Source organism: Pollicipes pollicipes, unplaced genomic scaffold, assembly GCF_011947565.3.
Source record: "Pollicipes pollicipes isolate AB1234 unplaced genomic scaffold, Ppol_2.1 Scaffold_4740;HRSCAF=5597_pilon_pilon_pilon, whole genome shotgun sequence".
Taxonomy (NCBI): Eukaryota; Metazoa; Arthropoda; class Thecostraca; order Pollicipedomorpha; family Pollicipedidae; genus Pollicipes; species Pollicipes pollicipes.
In genome coordinates, this window is record NW_023596545.1 from 10,553,829 (window position 1) to 10,562,546 (window position 8,718).

Below are 8,718 nucleotides of genomic sequence, written 5' to 3' on the forward strand. Positions count from 1 at the left end.
CATAGTGGTTCTGAAGGTGCATGTGATTAAGAGATGGAGTTCACCAATGCTCGTGACTTTCTCAAAGGTCATTCGTGGTCAAAGTCACGTCAGGTCATATTCTGACTCTGACCTTGAAAGAGCTCGCGAGGTCGTTGTACAACGAAGCAATGTCTTTGGCATCTGCTAGGGATGCCATACAGGCCTTTCAAAGCCAAATGCACGGCATTCAACATTACGACAGTATTCAAAATGATGCTAGTCTCGCCAATTTAATCAACCTGTATTGCAACGGAACTGTAGTAATTCCAGCACGGTGGGTGTGCCCTCGAATGACACCATGGGCTGTGGTGTGTGCTCAGACGACTCAAAAATTATGCTTCAAAAATAGATGGTGAAAAGGTGTCATGTTTTGACATGACCCCACTTTAAGGAGCGAGCGAATGGAAAGCTATGCAGAGCCGGCAACCCGTTATTTGACCTTGCTGCAAACAACGGGACAGTTCAACCAAATGGAATCGCTTCAGATGACTGAGAAGTTGTATATCGCGTATAGCGTTACTGTACGACATGTGACTTTCTGCTCCAACGCATGGAGATGTGGAATCGACAAGGGAATTAAGCTACGCGGCAGATCCTGTGCAATCCAAGGTTTGAAACAGCAAAGAAGTGCAGAGCGTTGTTGCAAGCTGCTTAGCGGCGCAAAAACGGCGCATTGTAATGTTCGTGGCCTTCATAGGTCTTCGTTGGGGCTTCAGCGTCATAATCTTAAGCCAGGAGCACCGGTAGTCTTTCTTTCCGTCGCACGTCACCTCCGCACTCTTGCATGGAACGTCACGGATGGATTTCTGCAGCTCGTTCTGACTTCAGCTATTCGCTGATTGAGGTGGTCCCTAGTGGAAGGAAAGAGGGGCATCTGAATTATCTGTATTTCAGCGGGTCTAAGAATCGATGCTGATTTGACAGGCTGTTGAGTTACGGTGGCAGGGATTCATTACATTTGAACCTTCGGGTTTGCAAGCGAGACCGGCATGTTTCAATTCGGTTATGGCCTGGAACCGGAGCAGGGTCTCCACACCTCGTGAACGTCTGTCAATTTGATTGTAACTCCGTCCATGACAGGACGAACTTCTATTCCACGAAACTGCCCTTAACTCCCGTTCGTCATCGACCCCAGGTCACACATCGATATGCAAAAACTCCCTAGACAGTCGGCGAAATGGAAAACCGCATCTAGAAGAGCCGTGGGTTGCGCAACGGCCTGATCCTGTTATGAGTGGGTCGACAAATGTCAGCGGCGCGGCGGCATTGCGTAACGTCTCGCCGCGGTGGGACTCTAGAGACTCCAGGTGCCGCTGCAGGGCGATCAAATACTCGGGTGCTCACAGTCCTCGGGCGGCTGACGTGGGGGTGGGCCTGCAGCATGCTGCCACATGGGTCACGTAGCCGTCGCTGAGCCGGCGACAGCCCACATGCCGGGACTTCTGTACATGAAATCGTCTGTTCGAGTCTAGGGTTGCCGTGGACTCTGTCCTCTAGCACGCTTTTGGAATCCTCCAAACATTTCACGTCAAAAGCTTGCACTTTCCTGGTCGGAGAAGAGATGCGCCAAAGCAAACCGTATACTACGAGTCTACAGGCAGATATCCCAGCTTCTCCCCAACTCGTCCTATCCCCCGCTACACCGCGGCGCTTGGCAGTCAACTTGAAATAACAGGAAAACGTCTGTGGAAAAATGATTGCGTTTTTGTGCAATTTGACCAAACCACAATCATTCAAGATATAGCTGCACTGAGACCCACTGGGGCCCAGCATTTGTTGATTCGAAGGGACCAGACAACGTAGAATATAAATTGTGTCGCTACTGTCGCCCATGCGCACCACTGAAAAGTTAGTTCCAGAAAAATCATGCATATCTGGCCGGCGGAGCTGTACGGCGCTGCTATGGAGGCGGACGCAAGTCACGATCACCTGCGTCACTCTTTTGTTGACATTGCCGAGGCCTGAGTACAGACAGAGGAAACACCATCTTCAGGCACAAAAGTTTTTTCACATGGGCACGGGTCGATTTTAGGGCCTTCCCGAGGCTTTCTTGCCAATTTCCGTTCGATTGTCAATAGGCGTGATTTTGCGCGGTTGTCCAGGGCCGCCTGGGCGGTTGACGGGCACGTTACAGGCTTCGAACAACGTGCATATCTGACTGTTGAAAGCTATCGTGGGCGCTTCGTGGCCGCACGACAATTCGGCCCCAGAAACCGTTATCCGTTGTCCGCACCGGCTCGCATGTCGATGGTACGCTATCATTTCCAGTTAAGATAATCGGCCCTAAAATCCCTTGTTGATGCCAGTATCCGTACGCGGGATCCAACGATAAGACCCAGCAATCCCGGCACGAGATGCCTTGTGCGGCTCCGAAATCACCATCCGTGCTGGCATACAGCATGAGATGAACTGCCTTAGACTGGCGCATTAGCTCTTGGAAAAGCGTAGCTTGATAGTGTCGAATTATCAGTAAACGCATATCGATGCCGTCGACGGTTCTGCGATAAGCCATCGTTGACAAGCAGCAGACCAGACTGCAACGGTAGCTGCCGGCGGACACAGAACATTGGCTATGCGGCAGGAAACATGCCACTTATTCCAATGGCATGCATCAAGTCTGGCTCGGTGCTACTTGCTATGGGGTCAATCCTTTAAACAGCCACAACAACATTCATTGTGAATGTCCTTCCCCTGCATCACTGCTAGAGGGTTTACAAGATTCTCGCATGCTTGGTTTTGCTGACACGCATAAACTGAGTCATTTCGTCGGAATGTTTTCATCAGCAAAACACCTTCATGAACAAAACTACTAGGAGCTTAGCAACTAAGCCCAGAAAACAGCGACGACACACTGAGCGAACGCTTTAAAAAGCAGCCCGGCCTGCGCTTTCACTGCGTTTTTGAGGCAGAAGCTCTCTATTTTGTGCATGCTGGTTTGCTTCAAACTTCTTCTGTTTATCTCCTGTTTGCGGGCAAAAGCCCTGCCTTGAGCCTGGCGCGTGCATGGCCAGGATCATTGCTTATATGATATGAATATCTAGCACTATATCACGCCGCCTGGATAGCACATTAGGTCAGAACGCCTTCCCTCCGATCCACTGACAGTCCTGAAAAAGACTCCTAGCTGCACCAGGGTGAAATGTTACGCAGTGGCCCGATCCGATATTTTCGTAACGTAATTAGATAAACCCCGATGTATTGGGTTAACCAAATTCTCCAAAACACTGAAGCTTGTATGGGTCTCGCTGATGACCCGCGTTTTTTCGGTTTCCGCATTGATGATTACGTGCGGGAGTCCGACAGCAGCATAATACTTCGACGAAGCGGGTTTCTGCGGTATAGCCCGAATCTGTCCGCCTATCGGTAGACATTGCCGCACCCAGCCCACGCCTCCTAATAGCGTTCTTCACGCCACCTCCGGGCAGAGGACGAGGGAGTCGATTCGGGGAACAGGGTGTGGGATGAGAGTGATGTGTGCATGTTGTTCGCTGCGCCGGCTGCGGAGGCTTTCGCGGGTGCGATTTCTCTCACCCACCCACTCCCCGTGGCGGCGTGTCCATACAAACCGGCCACCGATTCCTGCCCAGTTGTGCCCTCCCGTTACTCACACCTTGTCGCCCGGTGCTTGGCTTTATCCCGCCAACCAATCTAAACTCTGCCACATCACGTCAACCAAACCAAACTCTGCCACATCCCGCCAACCGATCCAACTCCGCCACATCCCGCCAACCGATCCAACTCTGCCACATCCCGCCAACCGATCCAACTCTGCCACATCCCGCCAACCGATCCAACTCTGCCACATCCCGCCCAACACTGTCACATCCCCCAGCTGATCCAACTGCGCCACATCCGCCAACCAAACCAAACTCTGCCAAATCCCGCCAACCGGTCCAACTTTGCCACATCCCGCCAACCAAACCCAACGCTGCCACATACCGCCAGCCAAATCCAACTCTGCCACTTCTCGGTCACCAACCGAACGCCGCCTCATGCCGTCGGGAGCACTCTTCGTGAAAGAACATGCATGTGATCACCTAGCCTTTAAATCGTCTTTTCAACAATGATTGTTTGATGGTCTCTTGCAAAAGCTCTTCTCTACCTAAATCTGAGCCCTCCGGCTTGTCATTGTAAATGGCTTTGTCTCGTAGCTTGAACGGCGCGAAATTGTTCGGTGTCCCAGCAACATCTAAATTCACAAAGCAGCATTGTAGATATATATTATAATGCCCATAATGTCCATGTCCATCGAGGGGTTAGTCAACGTAATGGCACAATCACATTTCGACACGAGTTGGGCGGATTCCCATTGTCACCATTGTGGGACGTTACGGGCCCAGCCCTATCTGAGCTGATCTGAGCGATAAGCCAAGCCTTTGTCGCAGCTTCCGCTGCCGTTCGGAGTTCAGCAGACAACAGTATTATGGACGCGATGGTGTACGGACGCAGGGCTCTCAAGCCAACCACCCTCCAACAATCCTGAGCTGCATTGCCCGCTGGGCCCGACCGTCTGGACCCCAAGCCGATACAGCGGCCGTGGCCTTCCGCGCATGACGCCCTTGACCCTGACCTTGTCCTTCGGAACACCACTCGGGGAATCACTGTCGCGCTTGACCTCGTTCTCGCCACCTAGTCGTGACAGGGGATTGGCAGCAACGGCCCACTGGTAGGCTGCACCGCCACGTTCCGCTGGCGAACTCGAAGTCTCTGATTGGCTGAGAATGCTCGGCCCTCCCGCTAATTGGCTGGGAAGGCTCGGCAGCCGGGCGCCGTTCTTCGGTGCGTGAAACGGCGCGAGGAAGGTCCGGCAATTGGATTCGACGTTCCCGGAGCTCCGGTCGACGCACACGACCAAGAGCACTGGCTGTCCACTGGAACAGAGAAAGGACGCCGTTAGTGCACCAATACAGCAGAGAAGCATGCCGGAGCCACGTGCCGACAGTCAGCTGATGCGATCAGCGTCGGGGGCAACACGCTCGAGAACATTCACTATTGATTAGGAACCTTTGCTCTTTCGTTGAAAAACGGTGACCCTGCCTTCCTCGGCTCCTCGATCTACAAAATCCATCCTCATATTGAGATTCAGCGGGGTGGAGTCACCGCTCTTCTAGTCTTCAATAGGTGCGTAACACGAATGCAGAAACCACATGCATGTCGACGTCTAACAAATTTAGACGTCCGTTCCTCCATCTCGGAGCTCGCATGGATACGCTGTCGCGCGGTGCTATTCAGCCCTGTCACACTTTTTCGGAATAGTTGTAGACCAACTCCAACTAGCCTAACAAGCCTTACCGCGCTATGTCTTGCAAGTTTTCAATGTCGACTAGAATTTATACGTCTAGCTCATGTCAAGTCGCTGAATTACACGGCTTCTCCTTGGGGCTTGGCAGACAGAAAGGCAGTTGAATGCAGTTCTTGCTACAAATGATGCCTTCCGGCATAGCTATTTTCTGATTTGTTGATTTGTCCTCAAGTAGTATTGCTTCCTCATATCTTGGTGAAATTCTGAGGTCATCGCAGCTCCATGACCCGGGTTGACATTTAGTTCTATCTGCTTATAATGCATGTTCTAGAGCACAGCTGGCCCACATTTTCCATTTTAAGCTGCATAGTTCTAATTTCTTGCCTATACGGTTTGTACACCGTAGCGTCGCCACCCGCCAGCAACCCGAAGTGTTCACTCTGGAAGCGTTGTGCCATAAATTTACAACCCGTTTCGATCAGGTCAAGCTCTCAACCCTATTGGTATTTTGAATCAAGAGGTCATCAGAAGCCTGCGATCAGACGGTGCATCTAAGTGAAGTAGTGCGGTGCATTGTTTTCATTGGGCAAACCGTGTAAGTGTTTGCGAAGCTGAGCACTAGGCGGATTTAGGGGCCATTTAACATAAGCTGCTAGACGTAGTTGACAAAGTTAACAACCAGCTACAGCGTGTACCTAAACATCGACACAGACGGCTCACCCGACGGGCCTAAATGCTATAAAATCGATTCAGCCATTCACGCCTAGCCACCACACACCTGGCTTTACTGTAACTAGGGACATAAAAGACAACTAACGCCGCAACCCACCACCATCCTGCAGTCACGCAAAGCAAACAGCCGTGAGGATCACCGCCAGAGCGCGCCCGCCCCGTCACCCCGCTGAGCACCTGGCCGAGAGCCTCACCTGTGGCCTTCGGCAGCGACGGTGCTCGGTGGCGGCGGTGCGCCGGCCGGCGTCCGCCCCGCCGCCGGCGGTGCCGCCTCGGGGTCGGCAGGCAGCGTCTCGACGCACCCGCCAAAGACCGCCCAGATGATGGCGCGTACAATGGCCAGCAGGCAGAAGAGCGCCAGCAGCAGGCTAGTCACGTGCGCGGCCATCTCAACGCACACCTGCAGGCCCCAGCCTTGCAGCGGCCGGTCGTGCTCCGCCCCAGGCTCCGACTTGCCCGTCCATGCGGCGTCCATGGCGACGGCCATGCTCTCCACGCGCAGCGCGTCGCTGCCGTTGGCCAGTCCGGTGAGGGACGCCAGCGTGGAAGCGGGAGTCACACTGGACTAGGTCAGCTGAGGTCACCAGAGACGATCACTGACCGGCTGAGGTCACGGCAGGCCACCGCGGGACGGCTGAGGCTGCGAGACGCGGCGTGAGGTTTTCCAAGGCCAAGGCGCCGGCCGATCTCCCGCACCGCTCAGCTGCGGGGAAGGGTCGTCGAGTCGTCAGAGTCGTCGTGGCCGCTCGTAGTGTCCGCCGGTCGGCAGTCCTCGCAGACCAGTCAGGCTGGCGATCTGGAGAGCGCGCGGGCCGTTGCTGTCGCAGGCGCGCCTGGTGTCCGTCTGCCCGTCCGTCGGCCGGCGCGTCGACCCCGTCGGCGCTGACGCCGGCGGTGACGCGGCGTCGGCGCTGACGGGCTTCCTGGAGGCCGGCGGCTCCGACGCACTACCGACGTCGGCTCATTAGACGGACGCGGAGTCACAGGCCAAGGACTGCACCCCGGGAACGTGAGACACCGCGCGTCGCCTTGCCGATCCTCTGGATCCGCGTGTGCCGGTGACCCAGGTCCGCTCCGCCTGGCGAAGCATCCGTGCAGGCCCATCTCGACGCGGGCTTGGAAGATTCGCATGTCCGGACAGTGGCATGATGTCAGCTTATTTTTGCCGCTCGTAAGGATACGCAATCGTGAGTAGCGATGCGCGTAATGAAATGAGCACGCGCTATTTCTGACGAAGAGCAACAATGCATTCGTCAGGTCAAACCAGGTCAAAGGTAACATTTAGTTACATTTGCATACAACAGGTCACATTTCAGCCTACGCCTCCAAGTAGCAATATAAGTATATTTACTAATGAAGAAGCAAGCTATCCGTCAGGCTTTAGCCTTCGCCCAACGGAAATTGTTTTAATCCTTCGCCGTAAGCAGGGGAAGTCCTCATAACGCATGCTCGAGATCCCAAAACTAAGCAAGCTAGAGCTACGCAGAAAACGGCCGGGGAAAGCTCTTACCAAGCCTCTTCAGATTAGTGTGCATGGACACTGATGAATGTGAGTCTGGCCGGGTCAAACCAGGTCATATGGATCATGTTGCCACTTTTTAAATCCCTGTAACCTTTAAGCATAGCATAAGCATAAGCTAAGCATGCCACGACAACTCAGAGAACGGCGATGGGCAGATCTTAGCAAACTGTCGGACAGGAACTAGAGGGCATCGAAACATGCGATGGTGATATATCGCTTCTGGTCATAGCTGTGGACGTGATTGCTGCAATGGACCGTTCGACTATATCAACACAGAAACAAATCTCATCAATGCTGAGATCATAGATATGAATGTTTGTTGAGATGTAAAATTTGTACCAAGGAAATTTCAATCGTATCAAAATTGTATCAATCGACGGCCAAATCTTCTCCTCATCGGGAAAGTTTGGCAGCTGCACCTGGGATGACCTGATGATGATAACCTGATGGACCTGACGTTGAAAATGCTACCAGAACTGCATTAATGCACTTCTACGGCTTGCATTTTGTATATTATACCGAAAGATAATGACTAGAAGAAGAATTAAGAATAATTGTTTGGAGTGAGTCTCCTGCAAAAATACACCTCATTTGACACTGATGAGCAAAGTGATGGCAATAAGAAAAGGGAGAAGGTCATGAGGAAGTCGAAACAGATCATGAACCATCGAAGTGAGAAGCTTCAAATTTTGAGTAAAAGTGTGTAGCAATAAGGCAATCTCATGTAGCCAAAGTTTCAGCACGGTGTCAAAAGCGCTCAATGTTATTCGAAAAAATGAACTTATCAGAGGAGGGAAAGAGCCCTGGGACTCTCTCTTAGGGGCGACGGATATATAAGTATGACGGTAAGACGTGAGTAGGGATATTCTCAAACCAACATAAGTTTGTATATTTTTTAATGATGCATTAGTTCCACCGTCCAGACAAATACCAGGTTTTTCCAAGCAAGCATTGGAGACCCTTGTCAGAACTATAAAAAGGTCATAATCTGACAGATGACAGGGTGAAAGTGCATTACTTGCATCATAACCCGGCGTTCTGAAGAAATCCATTGGCGACATTTAACGGTGCAGCATTTGGCAGGCTGGCACGATCCTCTGCCACAGGAATTTCACCTTGAGCCCTGCACTGACGGTGATCCTGACAATAGGATAATCCCTGGACTTGTCGTTCATGTTGTCAGCGGCCAGATGGATGCCTC